We start from the raw sequence: 15,999 nt of genomic DNA, 5'->3' as shown, positions 1-15,999 counted from the left end.
TGGATGAAAGTTTCATGTGTTTTCTTTCAGATTCGGTGTGCTTTAATCTGTAAGGTGGTTAAACTCTATTTATTGCACATCATAAAATATTTATTCTCATTATATCAATCCTCATTTTATATTAGAAAAGAATTAAATATCGCCTATCTCCTATTAACAAATAAATGTGTATAAACCTATGATGAAAATTTTAGATAGCAACTTAAAATGTTCAAAGGGGGTACATAATTTTTTCAAACTTCTTTTGGGGATTCACAAGGGAAACCATTTGCAGACCACTGTCAGCCAGTGATGTATGTCTACAGTAGTCAATGTCAGGAAGAGATTGTACTTCTTCCTGCAGTGGTGGAGTGCAGAGTGGATGTGACTTTGGCGGGAGGAATGAGGGGGGCAGGTCCTCTGGGCGAAACATCCAGTAGGGGCGACTTAGTACCACCTGAGTGGGGAAAGGACACGTGGGAGCCATCTTGAGACAACATGCGAAATTTTTACAAGAATTGTGGGTTCAGACCTTATGAGTAGTAGAAGAAGACATTAAAAACACAACTAGGGAGCAATCTTTTAGACTGAAAGCCTACCTTCTAGGAAGAAGGCAGAGGAAGAAGTGTTTGGTTGTCTGAGAGGAGGTGGGCTCGGCCCGATGTGTGACGAGGTATCCACAGCCATAAGGAAGGGAGGGAGGGAGGGAGGGAGGAAGGGGGGGAGGGAGGGAGGGAGGGAGGGAGGGAGGGAGGGAGGAAGGAAGGGAGGGAGGGAGGGAGGGAGGGAGGGAGGGAGGGACGGAGGGAGGGAGGGAGGGAGGAAGGAAGGAAGGAAGGAAGGGAGGAAGGAAGGAAGGGAGGAAGGAAGGAAGGGGGCCTGGAGGTGGTGGGCCCAGTGGGCTAGAAAGCTGAGCCCAGGTATCAAAAGGTCAAGTCCAGAGGGAGCCCCTGAGCTTCCCGCAGATGCAGACAGACATCAGTGTCCAGAGTGGAGGGATCTACTCTATTTATTGAACAAAAACTCCTGAGAGTGCTTCCCTGGTGGCGCAGTGGTTGAGAGTCCGCCTGCCGATTCAGGAGACACAGGTTCGTGGCTCGGTCCGGGAAGATCCCACATGCCGCGGAGCAGCTGGGCCCGTGAACCGTGGCCGCTGAGCCTGCGTGTCCGGAGCCTGTGCTCCGCAATGGGAGAGGCCACAACAGTGAGAGACCCGCGTACCACAAAAAAAGAAAAAAAAACTCCCGAGAAACAGGACAATGTTGAACATGAACAGTAAAGAACCGTAAACAAAGAGATCATGCTCCATACCAATTAATGAGAGGGAAAGTTATAAAACACTCTAGATATATTAAAAAATATTAATATATTCTGAGGATGGCTCCCTGCCATCCACAAGGCCGGTGGAAACCAGCAGTGGAGACATCCAGGCAGTGATGGGAACCCCAGGGCCCGCGAGCAGCCTGTGGCTCCTGGTGGTGATTCTGGGGCAGGAAGGTCACACAGGGCTGGGCAGGGGGACAGGCCCCTGCTGGCCTCACAGTGCCACTGACAGGCTCCCTGGTGCAGAGCAGGGGCTCAGGTGGGCTTCAGGCCTGGGCTGGGCTGGCACAGGAGCCGGTGGGTCATGGATGCATCAGCTGACCTTTGAATCAGACTGGGGTCGACAGGGCTGCCCTTGGGGGACAGTTTTGGATGCAACCGAGCAGGATTTTAGCGAAGTACCATTGCTTTGTCAGCAAAGGAGCTGAGGGCTCTGGGCTGGAAAGTAAGGGGACCTGGGAAGCGGGCTGAGAAGGATGGTGGACAATTAAATGAGGCAGGTGGATAAGTCCTCAGGCCAGGTGTGTTTTACATGCACCATCTCATTTATTCAGCATCACAACTATGTTTCTATCTTACGATGAAAACCAGGCTTAGGAGGCTAAGTGACTTTGAAACTGGGATTCCCACCCACATCAATCCAGGTACACTCTGAAATTTTCAGAATGACCCCCAAAGCCCAGGGGCCTTGTTTGTGCACATCAGCCTTTAACTACCTGAAAGGACTGGATGGTGTGGGGTGCACACCGAATGGCAGAGCACACAGGGAAGGGGCGGGGACCCCAAGGGCAGTGCAGCTGCAGAAACTAGGAGTCCTGGCTTTGGGCACTGGCCGGGCGTAGGCTTGGTCAGGCCCTGTGGCATCCAGCTCACTCCATCGGAACCGAAGACCCCTGAGGCTGAAAGACCCCTTTTCCGATGTGGAAAAGAGAGGCCTAAGATTTACGCATTCATTTTCAAGCTCATAAATAAAAGTCGCCCTATGGGCTTTCCTGGTGGCACAGTGGTTGAGAGTCCGCCTGCCGATGCAGGGGATACGGGTTCGTGCCCCGGTCCGGGAAGATCCCACATGCCGCGGAGCAGCTGGGCCCGTGAGCCATGGCCGCTGAGCCTGCGCGTCCGGAGCCTGTGCTCCGCGATGGGAGAGGCCACAACAGTGAGAGGCCCGAGTACCACAAACAAAACAAAACAAAACAAAACAAAACAAAACAAAAAAAAGTCGCCCTAAATTTCTGATCCATTATTGTTATTGCTGCTGCTGGAGATAATCTAGAATAAGTATTATGAAGTCAGTTACTCAACGTTCCAAACATCAGATGTCCCTTCAGTGGTTTCTGAATAAGTTTTTATTACAAAACTTTAAGTGAGTTTTCAATCTGATGCTTCTTTAACACTTACGTTTATAATTTTACATTTAGTAGCTTTTCATTTTTGCAGCAGTGAAACGTAAAAGGTAGAATATGCCACCATGCTTTACGGACTGCATCTGTCTGGTATGTCACAAAAGTGACAATGGTGACACAGAAAGCAGTTGGCTTCTGCATTAATAATTAGTAATCCTTAACAACACTTATTTGATAGGTGCATCTGCTCTCCCCTGAGGCTACTTAAGTGAAAATCATGGAATTTTTATGAATAATTTTTGGTTTCAGCTGCAGAAAAAGAAAAGCGAACTTGAGACGGCTAGGTTCACAGGATGAAATTTGCTTATTTTCCTGAATTGTTAAGAATATCCCCCCCCGATTACCATTTGAAAGAAACAATAAAAATCAACTAAAGATTTAGAAGCAAACACTGAGAAATTGTTCTGTGATGGGGAAAACCTGGGAATACTTTATTTAACCTAAATTCAAAAATATAACTGGCAGCATTTTCTAAGGACAGCTCTCATGTGAAACACCCTTTATGTCCAGCATTGCAGGGTTAGAATGTTCACCAGTGGAAATTTAATTTAGTGACCAGTCCAATGGAATTTTAATTTTAATTTAGTAAAAGAAGAAAAGATTGGCATTGAAGCTATAATGAAATAATGCCTTGTTAGAAGTAGGGTTATACCTAAATAGACATTTCTCCAAAGAAGATATACAGATAGGCAACAAACACATGAAAGGATGCTCAGCATCACTAATCATTAGAGAAATGCAAATCAAAACTACAATGAGGTATCACCTCACACCAGTCAGAATGGCCATCATCAAAAAATCTACAAACAATAAATGCTGGAGAGGGTGTGGAAAAAAGGAACCCTTTTGCACTGTTGGTGGGAATGTAAATTGATACAGCCACTATGGAACAGTATGGAGGTTCCTTAAAAAACTAAAAATAGAATTACCATATGACCCAGCAATCCCACTACTGGGCATATACCCTGAGAAAACCATAATTCAAAAAGAGTCATGTACCACAATGTTCATTGCAGCTCTATTTACAATAGCCAGGACATGGAAGCAACCTAAGTGTCCATCGACAGATGAATGGATAAAGAAGATGTGGCACATATATACAATCGAATATTACTCAGCCATGAAAAGAAATGAAATTGAGTCATTTGTAATGAGGTGAATGAACCTAGAGTTTTTCATGCAGAGTGAAGTAAGTCAGAAAGAGAAAAACAAATACTGTATGCTAACACATATATATGGAATCTAAAAAAAATAAAAGGTTCTGAAGAACCTAGGGGCAGGACAGGAATAAAGACGCAGACGTAGAGCATGGACTTGAGGACACGGGGAGGGGGAAGGGTAAGATAGGACGAAGTGAGAGAATGGCATGGACATATATACACTACCAAACGTAAAATAGATAGCTAGAGGGAAGCAGCCACATAGCACAGGGATATCAGCTTGGTGCTTTGTGACGACCTAGAGGGGTGGGATAGGGAGGGTGGGAGGGAGATGCAAGAGGGTGGAGATATGGGGATATATGTATATGTATAGCTGATTCACCTTGTTTTAAAGCAGAAACTAACACACCATTGTAAAGCAATTATACTCCAATAAAGATATTTAAAAAAAAAAAAGAAGTAGGGTCATAAGTGATGACTTAATTAATGATATTAAACAGTGGGTTTTTTCTTTTTTGGTTACTACATTTCCATGGTTCTCACGCAATGACAAATCCCTTCTTACACTGGAGTAGGTTTACCCACTGCCTGAGTCTTTTTTTTTTTTTAACTTTTCTACTTCTTTTCCTTTTTTAAATTGAAGTATAGTTGATTGGTGAGCAGGAACTTGCTGAGTACCCTGTTTCTCCTAAATTGGCTCACAAGGCGCTCCTCTTATATCTGAAAAAACTAGGCATCCACTGTGTGTGCATCCACTTCCTCTAGGACACACCATCCACGTGGCGATGTTTACACCTCACTCATACCATCCCCTAAAATTCTCCTTTCAGACTGAAATAAGAAAGTGTGCCAACATGAACTGTGCAAACATTCATGGCTTTCTCTAGATAATTAGTGTCATGGGATGTCAGTTTCCAGGTGCATTACTAGAACATATGAAATCCTGATTGGACACCAAAAGGTCATGTCAGATTTAATTACGAGAAAATCGGTATAAACCAAACACTAATGGACAGGCTACTATAAAATCTAAAACAGCTTGGGAAACCTCTGTCTGTAGTATCAGTCATAACCCCTCAACTCTTGGCTCTTTTTTGGTTAATAATCTGACTTTCATCTTATTCACTAAAAATAATTATAAAATACTTAAAAACAATAAAATAGTAGGTATTATTTAATGTGTTAATAAAGATAAATTTAATCAATAGCCACTTTCTTCCTAAGAGATACCAGAAACTTCGTATTTCATCATCACCTTCCCATATTTTATATTTGTATTTTCTAGTATCTTAATTCCAATATGAGTTCATCCTATGTTGATTAGTCATTATTATAATTCTTCTTCTGTTATACATTTTTATAGCCTTCATAATTTTTATTGTGGTTTTCCTTAATTTATCTTTACAAGGAGAAGTTTGTGCATTTCCACACCACTCTTAACTATGTCTCAAGTCAACGGTAAAAACAGATAAAGAAGCACTTTTTTTTTTTGTGGTACGCAGGCCTCTCACTGTTGTGGCCTCTCCCGTTGCGGAGCACAGGCTCCAGAAACGCAGGCTTAGCGGCCATGGCTCACGAGCCCAGCCGATCTTCCCGGACCGGGGCACGAACCCGTGCCCCCTGCATCAGCAGGCGAACTCTCAACCACTGCGCCACCAGGGAAGCCCAAGAAGAACCTTTTTAAAGACAGTAAACTCAAAGCAAAATGACTCAAGTATTCTGGATACCTTCTTCCTTTCCCTCACCCATTATTTTAAGACCTTAAAAGAAGAAAATAAATGAAAATAGTGGCTTTGAGACCTAACTTTGTCATAATATTTTTAGAGGTTTTCTTTTTTCTTAAGCAAAAGCTACATGTGTTAAAATCAATTTATTTTTATTTATTATTAATTAATTAATTAATTTTTTGTGGTACGCGGGCCTCTCACTGTTGTGGTCTCTCCCGTTGCGGAGCACAGGCTCCGGACGCGCAGCCCCAGCGGCCATGGCTCACGGGCCCAGCCGCTCCGCGGCATGTGGGATCTTCCCGGACCGGGGCACGAACCCGTGTCCCCTGCATCGGCTGGCGGACTCTCAACCGCTGCGCCACCAGGGAAGCCCGAATCAATTTATTTTGAATCATTTCAAAATAAAAGTCTACAAGATCACCCATGGAAGCCTTAAAATAATTTCTGATACACAAACAGTCCAGCCCCACCCAACACAGACAGGCTGCAGAAACAGGCCAAGAGCACACGTCTTGCCCTTTGTCTCCCTCTGATTTCCCCCTCTGCTCCTCTGTCATCATTATTCTCTTTCCCAGATCATTGCTCAGCCCCATTTTCTCCTCCAGTGGTTTCCTGGCCTTCCAAATCTCCTCTCCAAAGCATCCTTGTGTGATTCTTATATCAGAAATTGGTTTGGAAGAAGCCTCTTGGGAAGGGACTTGTCTGGTCTTTGGAATTAAGCTGTTTTCACTTACATGTAGTCTGACTCTAAGGATGCATCAGAGAGGCCTCAGGACTCCACGTTGGTGCTCTTTGCTCCTATCAGAGACGGTCAATGTCTGCAAGACTTCAAAAACTGAAGGAAAATATGCTTCCTGCAGTTGATGAGTTAGCTTATTGTCTTTGCAACCCATGTTTGTTTAAAAGTCAACAACAGCGACGATAATTTTTGTAGTCTGGAGGGGCATGCAGGATGCTGGTGAAAATGTAAGTGGTTCCCTTTGGTACATCCTGGAAGAAGCACTAACAGGTGTAGAATGTATTAGCTTTTATGAAAATGACACGAGCATACGCTATACTTGGGTTAAAGCCTGACTACCTACGTGCTTTGAGCGACGTGTTTTTGGAATCAATGGAATAATGATAAGAATTTTAGCTAATACTTACTGAGAGGTTGCTGGCAGAGCTGGAATCTGAGCCTCAGCAGTGTAACTTCAGTGTCTACACTCTAACTAACCACTCTGCTCTACTGCCTCTTGCAGGGGAAAAAGCCTTGTCCTAGTTACTGACATAAAACATATTTGTATATGGAAGCAATTTCACGGCCAAATAAAATCTTCAGGTTTCAAAGATTTGACTGTGACCATGTTGCCTAAGCAAAGGAATATTTGTGAACAGAACCAGTAACAGGGTGACTCCTGGCAGGACTAGAATGTTCCAAAGCATTTCTGGAAGCCCCATCTACCTAAATGAACCGTTACTTGGATTTTGTTCCTTTCGGACTGTACTCAGCCCTCCTCTAGAATCACGCCACCCTAGCAGTTATATAAACACTTCCAGCTTGCAGTGGTGCCCCTGTGAATGGGAATGCAAAGGCTGCTATTATTCTTGACATGGAAACTCAAGGATAAAGGCAGATAAGTCATATTTGAGTGGCAGCAAAGATGAGGCCTCCAAAGAGGAACTTGTGTATAGAGGACAACGGCAGGGTGGTGGGCAGCGTGTGGCAAGGGTCCAATCTCAGATCCAGAGATGAGATGCATTCCCACTGGTCCCTGATCCCCGCGACAGGCTTGATGGAGATACCGCGCGAAGAGCTGCGAGAAGGCGGATGAGAAAGCGTTTGCAGCCTCGGGAGGGAGGAACATGACAAATGTTCACATTACAAGAGCCTCTTGCTGGCGGAGCCACAGAGCATCCATCAGGCCTGTCTCCAAAGAGAACCCTCGTGCACTCACCCTGAGTGCTTGTTCACGCTCTAAAGAGAGGCACAGAGAGAAGGCCATCCAGGAGAAAAGAAAGAATGGCAGGCTTCAGCGTGGAGGGGTTGGGTGACCCAAAGGATCTGCCTGCCTTCTGTCAAGGAGAAGCAAAGCGAGAAGGGGAAAGCCTCCATATGTTTCAGGGGCCACTGCCAGAGAAATAAAAGCTTGCATTACTAACTTCTTTAATTAAGCTTTTTTTCAGTACACAAGTGGGATCCACTTTTATTTAAGAAAAAGAGAATGAATGTGATACATTAGCAACGTAGAGGTAAGCTGACACCCTAGGCACGGCGGAGTGCAGGCAATCTCAAGTTTTCGACGGCACTGGGAAATCTCCAGAAGCATCCCTTTGAGTGAGAAGGCGAGAAAAAGAACTTGCAGTGGCTAGAAACTTCCTCAAGTTTGCTGCCTTGAGAAACTTGTCCAAAACCGTATCGATGGGCGATAAAGGACCCTGGTCCCGAGACGCAAGAAGAGTGTGGTTCTAGGGCAAAATCAGGCCTCACTTCTCCACCTGCTCAATGGTTTAGGGCTGGGAGAGAGAAACAGCTAAAATACTGCCCAAATCTGACGTTGCTGTAAACTCACAGATTGGTGACAGCTGGTTGCTTATATACATGGCACACTGTGTAATTCCCGAGCCATGCTCTATTCCCAACCCTGTACTTAGCAGGCACTTGGTAGATGCACAGAAATATTGATTCAATTTTCGATGAACTATGCCTGAAAGGAACAGCTTGGCTTTGCAAAGAGGGGTGAAGGCCGGGGTAGGCCAGCCCCAGAGAAAGCACCTGGGGGGTGAGTTACAGCTCTGTCCTTTCAGGACGGAACCTGGAAGAAAGATGTGACCTCCTACGTTTTCCTCACTGTTAACCAAGGCCCCTTAGGAGGCTGGAAACACATGATGCTCCTCCTAAGTTGAACACGGCGTACGCACTATTCAAATATGAATGTTCACCCATACAGTTCGCAAATCCTTTTGCAATCGTGACTCATTTGAACTGAGATGATGAGAGTCACTTAAATCTATTTGTGCTTTAAGTTTCAACCGTTTCAATTACAAAACAAGAGAGTTGGACTTAAAGGTTTTTTAAAGTTTCTACCATCTCTAAAAGATGCTATCATTTTTCTACTTCAAATCAGGAACACTTCTAAATTACTCTGAAAGATTTAAAAAGCATTTGTTTCCAGGCAGTTGAGGACCCAGTACCTGTGAGACAGCATTTGTCTTCAAATTATTCTGTATCAACTTAGGTTCTGTTCCTTGAGGGATATGTTTCTGCCATAGCATCTGTGACAACCCTGAAGGATGGTGCCTAACATGATCTATTTTTGGTTTCATCTTTTAATATGCAAGCTGACTTTAAACGTTCTCACTTCTAATGAGAGAGTTTATTAAGAGCACAGGGCTGAGCCATGTCTGTGATCCGACCTTTTGGCTAATTGGCCAGTAACTTTTGAAATTAATCTGGTGAAGAAAAACTATTGTTTTAAAGGAAGTTTGTGGATAAGCTGTTTTCTTGAAATTGTTCATTTTCACTTGGAAACCTGCAGATGGAGAGTAAGATGAAGGTGGGCCCTGCATGGAGACCTTGGCCCTGGGTGTCGGGAATACCTAGACCTCCTCAGAGGTCACTGTTTCTCTAGGTATAAATCACACTTCCTCAAAGCCTCCCTATTTAAGTTTGGAAACTAGAGCATACTCCAGTTTACCGGGCAATACTTTTAAATCAACGTCTAATAGGATATGATAAGTGAATCCAATCATAACCTACAACCCACTGACAATGCGGGAACAGCTTAGCCAGGAAGAACAATAGCTGCTAATGGAGAATTTGTACTTGAGGTGTGCGCAGAGCTGGTGCTTGGAGGAAGGAATAAAAACAAAAGTTGTTTACTGAGGGCTTAGATTTTGATTTAAAAAAATGTTTCCTTTCAATTCTACTGAGAAATAATTTCAAGTGCTCATCTCCACCTGGAGGTCAGAACCCAGGAGACAAAAGCTCTTTACAGAGTGTGTAGAACTTGCACTGACCCTCTGGCAAGTCTCAACTTGCTGAGGGAAGCAGTGTGCGCTTCTAGGTACTGGTAATTACTGCTTCAGACGCCTGGGAAAATTTAACCCACGTTCATCTTTCTGAAAATCCTTATTAACAATGTTCATGCCACACAGGGTATGTGGATGAAATGCAGAAGAAACACAAATGAAAAGTAAACAGAATGGAGTCACTGTAGCAAAGTTCCAACTGTTTTGCAGTAGTAGAGGATAGGAGGTATTTCCACTGTAAACCTTCACAACCCACGTTTTTATTATTTTCATGTAAGAGTTTGCCCCTAGCTCAAAGTCTCTGGAGGAAATTTGCTTTAGGTTTCTCTTTTCCAAATTAGTAACAGCTTATAATTATGGACAAATAAGGCTGACTATCTAAGGTGTAGTTGGGGGGCCATATATGCATGAGCAGAGTCAGCGTGGAGCTAAACAAAGTGACTTCGACAAAGTGGACAGTCTCCAAAAACAGTGGCTTGATTTGCTGACATGTTGAAAGCAAAAGTGTTCACGAGAACAGGAGGTGACCAGCCCTTAACTTAGAACAGACACAGTCACAGATACTGGAGCTAAAAATCCATCCAGGTCAGTAGCTACACACCATGTCAGGCCAGCGGAGGTGCTGTTTGGCTTGGAGGGAGTATTCTACTGCCTGGTTGGTGCTGGGCACGTGGCAGCTCCCCATTCACGCATCTGCTCATCCCTTCACTCTCTCCCGCGCTCCTGCCGTCCCATTGGGCATCTGCTTCGTGCCCGCCCTCCACCAGGCCGTGAGTAGACGCTTGTGGATTGGTGGATGAACCCTGTGGCCCTTCTGCGGATGCCAGGCCATGAAGCAGCCTTCTGCTGAAGCATCTTCCTCTCTGGCTGGCCTGAGACACAGACTACCCTTGCCAGGCTGAGGGCAGTTCTGTCCGATGGACAGTAAGTCTCTCTCAGTTCCTGGGTCTATGACTTGGAGTCCTGAAATGTGACACTGAGCGTTCAGAGTCTCTGGGCGGGAAAGATGAACATCTTTTTAATTCTAGATTGTTAAAATCCATATAATTTACTCTCCTTGAGTATAGGTGCCCCAACACCCACTTTACCGTTTCTTTTTTTCTGAATTGTGCTAATTTGACAGGGTTGGCCACCCAACTAGAGTTCTGAGCTCGGCCTTGATCTTGCCATGCAGAGTCTCTTTGTTACCATCAGCATTAACTCCTTGGATCAGCTAAGCCCTGGACCAGGGTGTCTTCCAGATGCCCAGATGCCCAGCTGGGAACAAGGCGACTCCAAACGCTCAGTGTCATATTTCAGGACATTTAAGACAATTTTAATTAAGAAGTATTTTCAGGTATGAACGTATCATAGAAAATTTGCTTTTTGAGATGCATCACAACTTAGGAGGAAGAGGTTGGATCCTAGACTCATTTTGTAAAAGATTCACCACGTGATTTTGGGGGGTGAGCTTCATGAGGCCCACTTTCCTGCCCCACCAGACACTAGAGAGATGCTTGCAGAGCCCTGATGCAACGCACAGGCACTCAGCTACGTGTTAGTTCTCCCCATGGGCCTCAAATCTATTTATGAAATGAGACGAGTAATATCTTAAATGGTCAGAGGACAGAAAATACATTAAATTAGTTACAGCACAAAGCCTAGTACATAAAAGGCACTTAATATTTACTGAATGATGGACAAAGAAAAATGTCAAGTTTCAGAAAGGAAAGTACTATATAAACCCAAAGTACGAATACAGAAAGAAAATGTATCTATCATTTTTTTCTTAAATGAGAAGGAATCACACTTAAAAGTCAACAGTTTTGACACTAGAACATATTTAATATTAGAAAACATACTTTAGTTGTATGAAACCTGGATTGTTGAGTAAAATAAAAACTACAACTGCCCCCTGCCATTCCTGTTGTCTGAGTCATTCATTTCTATCCCAAATTTTCTTGTGGTTACTCCCTGTTATCTTTGTTTGCAGGTTTTTCTCTCCAGGATAATTCCACACTAATTAATCTTCTTAAAGCACTGTTTTCACCACCACAAGGTGTAGAAACATCCTTCCTTCTTCCCTCCCTGCCTTTCATTAAATAACGCTCCTTATTCAAAGCCTTTTAATGTGTCCTCACTTTACCTGTCAGTTCTTTGTTCTTAACCCCTCTAATTCAGGGGTCTTAATCTAGGGGGTATAGATCTTTCAGGCTGGATTTTAGTAAGCTGGAGAATGCCTGAACTTCTGTGTAAAATTGTGTGTCTGTGTGAATTTGTCCTGAGAGACGATCCATTTCAAGAAGCAACCCAGAAGACCTAAGATGCCGTGGATGAAGACCCTTCCCCCTCAGGCGGTCTCCCTCCTGCCCACTGCCAGGGGCTGTGCTCCTCCTGGACCTTGGGTGTCCTACCACTCGGCCCATCCTCTGGATGAAGACCTGCCTCCCCCTCTACCCTCCGTCCGGCTCCTCTGAAACCCGGCCAAGCACGGGTGCCCTACCCCGTGACTGCGATGTGCTCCCCCGGATTTCCTATCCTCTAGGTAGGATCTCCCCGTGCTTCTGTGCATCTCCAGCCCACAGATGAGCTTGGAAGTGAGGCAGAGGGATGGGGTGCTGGACAGCCATGTCCATCCCAGACTTACAGCCATTTCTTCCACAACTGCCTCACACTGTCTTTCCTGAGTTCTCTGAAGCAGGACCCTTGAAGTCAGTTTGAAAAATAAACGTAAACAACAATGAAGAGAACGCTTCTCGTTCTCGCACCACGTGGCTGGCAGGCATTCTCCCGAATCATCTTGGAGGATTACGATCCGTTCTGGGTGACCCTACCCGCCTGTGTACTGCCTCTCTCCATGAACCAGCTTTTGAAATTCCAGCTCTGCCCCGGCTCTTTGTGTGGACAAAGCAGCCACGGACGTGAGTTCCTCTCCTCTGACCCCTGGCACGCCAAGTGGTTAAGTGCTGAGTGTTATACTTGTATTAATGGCTGGCCAGGCAGATGTGATGAAGTGCATACCGGATCATCAATGTATTAGCTGCCAGATGGAAAACAATGAAAGGGTGGGGAGACGGGAAGAACACACTCAAAAAGCCACCGATCTGGCTTGAACGCGGTCCCTTCAATTTGCAGAAACATTACCATTCTCATCAAAGGTCAAAGTCAGTTACTGGTGGAAAAAAATCAATAAAGTTGAGGGAGGGGGAGAGGCTGAAGGGATAAATTCATGACACGCCCTCTGCATTGAAGGGACTTGCTAGAAATCTATGTATTTCCAACTCTTGGGGATAAAACCAGTTGTCAGGAAAATGGACGATTAATGTAGTTTCAGGGGTTCCTGCTGTGAAGTGATTTTAAAGACTCATCTCAGTGCAAAATAGAGACGAAAAAAAAAGAGCAAAGGAGGGATTCAAAAACTGCACCTGCCTGTTAGACTTCATCACCCTTTTTGCTGGACTTTGAGAATCAGCTTGTTTGTGGTTTTTGTCTTTTTAATGAAAGCTACCCACGAGCATGTTCTATTTGCCTTGCCCAGGTCAATTACTGCAGACGAGCAGAAATCTTTATTACCGGCAACCCGAGGCCACCGGTTACACTGCGCTTGCGGCACACACTAGAAAAGACATTCTGACTTATCAATCTGCACGTCACGGTCTGAAGGTATGACTCATAACGTGATGGGTACTGTCTGGACTGAATATTAGATTAAAAATCTGCTCACTCCTTCCTCCTCCTGCTGCACCAATAATAGCGATGGAAGGACGGCCTGGTCGTGGAGTCCAATCTGTAGCCCACCCAGCACCGAGGAAAGGGCCATGCTCTGTGCACAGCGGGGTACCCTTCTCTGCTAAAGGCACCGTGGTGGTCTCCTGCAAACATTACATTTGCTACTTCTCAGCTGCCTACAAGTATATTTGCTCACGAATACTTGAGAGGTTGAAGGCGGCCATGGACGACTGCTAAGCAGTTAGGTATTGTGACCTCCCTCGGGGACAGAGGGGCAGAGAGAATGAACGAAGGGAGGGGACCCATGTAGGGCTTTGCGGGTTTCAACCTCTACTTCTGCTGGCTGTTGAGTCACGTGAATCTACGGTGAAAACTGTGAAAATTTGAATCAGATTTAATTTTTTGCTTATACTTTCTATGAAAACGTGGGCTGCTAATCAAGAACTCTGGAGCGTTTTGTATATTTTGCAATAAAAATTTCATGTAAATTTGTAAAAACTGCAAATTTCAAAAATCATCAGGTGTATTAAATCAGAGCTGTTATGACCCTGACTTGGGGGCATTCTGAAAGCCTTGCGGATCCATGTGAAGCACTAGTGATGGTTCCTCCACAGGCATTGGTTAGTTCGGTTTGGAAGCTCCCAGGGTTGGACTCAGAGGTCTGGAAACACGTCCTCGTTCTGTCTAGATGTGAGACAAGCTGGGCACTTGCTCTCTGAAGCCCTTAGCACCTCCTAACAAGGGCCTGCCTTGTGCCAGGCTCACACCGGGCACTGTCTGTGCAGTGCTTCTTCTGACTGCAAGGCGACCTTGGAAGGAGACTTTACTGACGTCATTCCAGGGAAGGAAACACACTGGACCTGGGTGTAGAATCTATAAGTGGTGACATAAGACTGGACTCTACGAGTGGTGCCACCAGGCTTTTGCTGTGGCCGTGGGGATTGAGGGTAAGGCTCCATTTTGGCTACACCCAGAGTTTGTCCACCCCAGAGCTCTGGTGCCCAACACCACCAGTGGGGAAAAGCCAAATGTAGCTCTTTAAGTCAACATTAAAACTTCAAATTCAGTTCCTCATTCACAGGGCATACATTTTTTTTTTTTTTTTTTTTTGCGGTACGCGGGCCTCTCACTGTTGTGGCCTCTCCCGTTGCGGAGCACAGGCTCCGGACACGCAGGCTCAGCGGCCATGGCTCACGGCCCAGCCGCTCCGCGGCACGTGGGATCCTCCCAGACCGGGTCACGAACCCGTGTCCCCTGCATCGGCAGGCGGACTCTCAACCACTGCGCCACCAGGGAAGTCCCGCAGTGCATACATTTTGAGTAACAGTGGCCACGAATGACTAGCGGCTACCATACTGGATGGCACAGACAGAGAAGATTTCCACCAATGCAGGAAGTTCTACCGGCTGCTGCTGCACTAAGTGTTGGGATTCTGGTCTCTGGCTACGACCGCCTCTTCTACCTCATGACTCATTCACTGAACTTGGCCTCAATACTTTAGCGCCTTCCTTCTCCTCGTGGCGCACTGGACACCTCTGACCTACCCGCCTCCAAGCTGAGACTTTTCCATCCATGATTTCTTGTCATCCTTGATTCCCTTGCTCCTTTGACTTGCTCTTGGGCAACCCCCGGCCAACCCCTAAATGTTGGCAGGTTGCATCCTTCGGATTTCCCTGTTCCTGTTTCTGGGATATGATGCATTACCAGAAACGATGATAAAATAATAAAAGGGAGAGAACGTATTCTCTATTCATCCCTAACTCTTCAACCCTAGCAGGTCTTCTCTGCTTCCCAGCACTTCTTTGGTTCACCTTGTATTGACTCACCAACTCATCCCTGACAATGCCTCTTCCTGAAATCCTCAGATCTCCCACGATCCTCACCCTCTACAGATGACCCGCCCCATCGCTGGTGGGGTACAAAAACCACGCCATGTATATATATGTACAATTGAATCACTTTGTGATTCAATAGCAGAAATTAACACAACATTGTAAACAACTATAGTTGAATAAAATAAATTTAAAAAAGAACAAAACCACACCATGAACTTCCCCAACACGTTCCTCTGACTTTCCTTCTGTTTCCTTTAGCCAAAGTGAGCCACCAACTGCTTTCTACCCAGGAGCACTGACTCGCTGCTTTCAGATCTTTGCTCGTGATGTCTCTCTCAATTAGATGTTTTCTCCCCGCAAGCTCACCTCTGCCACAAAGCTGTTTTTGAATCATCCCACCTCTTTCTTGTCCGAGTTTCCCTAACCTGTTATCTGTACCTTGCACACAAGGTTTTAAGTGATACTGCATGTGCAAATGTCCTCTCCACTGACCCACACCAATGTGAGACGGGTGCTTGCTGGATTCGGCTTGCATTCCCAGCAGTGACCAGCTCCGGTCTTTATCCAGTACCTATTTATTCAAGGAATATCTATATATCAATTTTTGCAAATGTCAGATTAATTGCTAAGGCAGACAGAGTTAATTCAATAATTAACTGATGACCACATTTCTTCTAATGATCTCAACATGAAGTTCTAACCGAATGATTACATCACCAGGACCTCTGATGGGAAACCAGGGTGCACGTGCTGATGGCTAACACTGCAATCATCGGGGCTACAGCACTGTGCAACAGAGCTCCTAGGGAGGGTGGGCTGGGTGTGAAATGACAGAGCGGGCAAACAACCAGAG

The 15,999-nt window shown here is 45.3% G+C and overlaps 1 protein-coding gene across 1 annotated transcript in view; it reads right to left on the bottom strand.

The window, feature by feature from the left end:
* Window positions 1-15,999, bottom strand: part of PTPRM (protein tyrosine phosphatase receptor type M) — a 753,002-nt gene that overhangs the window by 66,286 nt on the left and 670,717 nt on the right. The gene's annotated exons all lie outside the window — the stretch shown is intronic.

This window comes from Monodon monoceros, unplaced genomic scaffold (genome assembly GCF_005190385.1).
Source record: "Monodon monoceros isolate NGI ecotype Baffin Bay Population unplaced genomic scaffold, NGI_Narwhal_1 Super_Scaffold_1, whole genome shotgun sequence".
NCBI lineage: Eukaryota > Metazoa > Chordata > Mammalia > Artiodactyla > Monodontidae > Monodon > Monodon monoceros.
The sequence above is the reverse complement of the archived record's forward strand: the minus strand, read 5'-3'. Positions and strand labels throughout refer to the sequence as shown.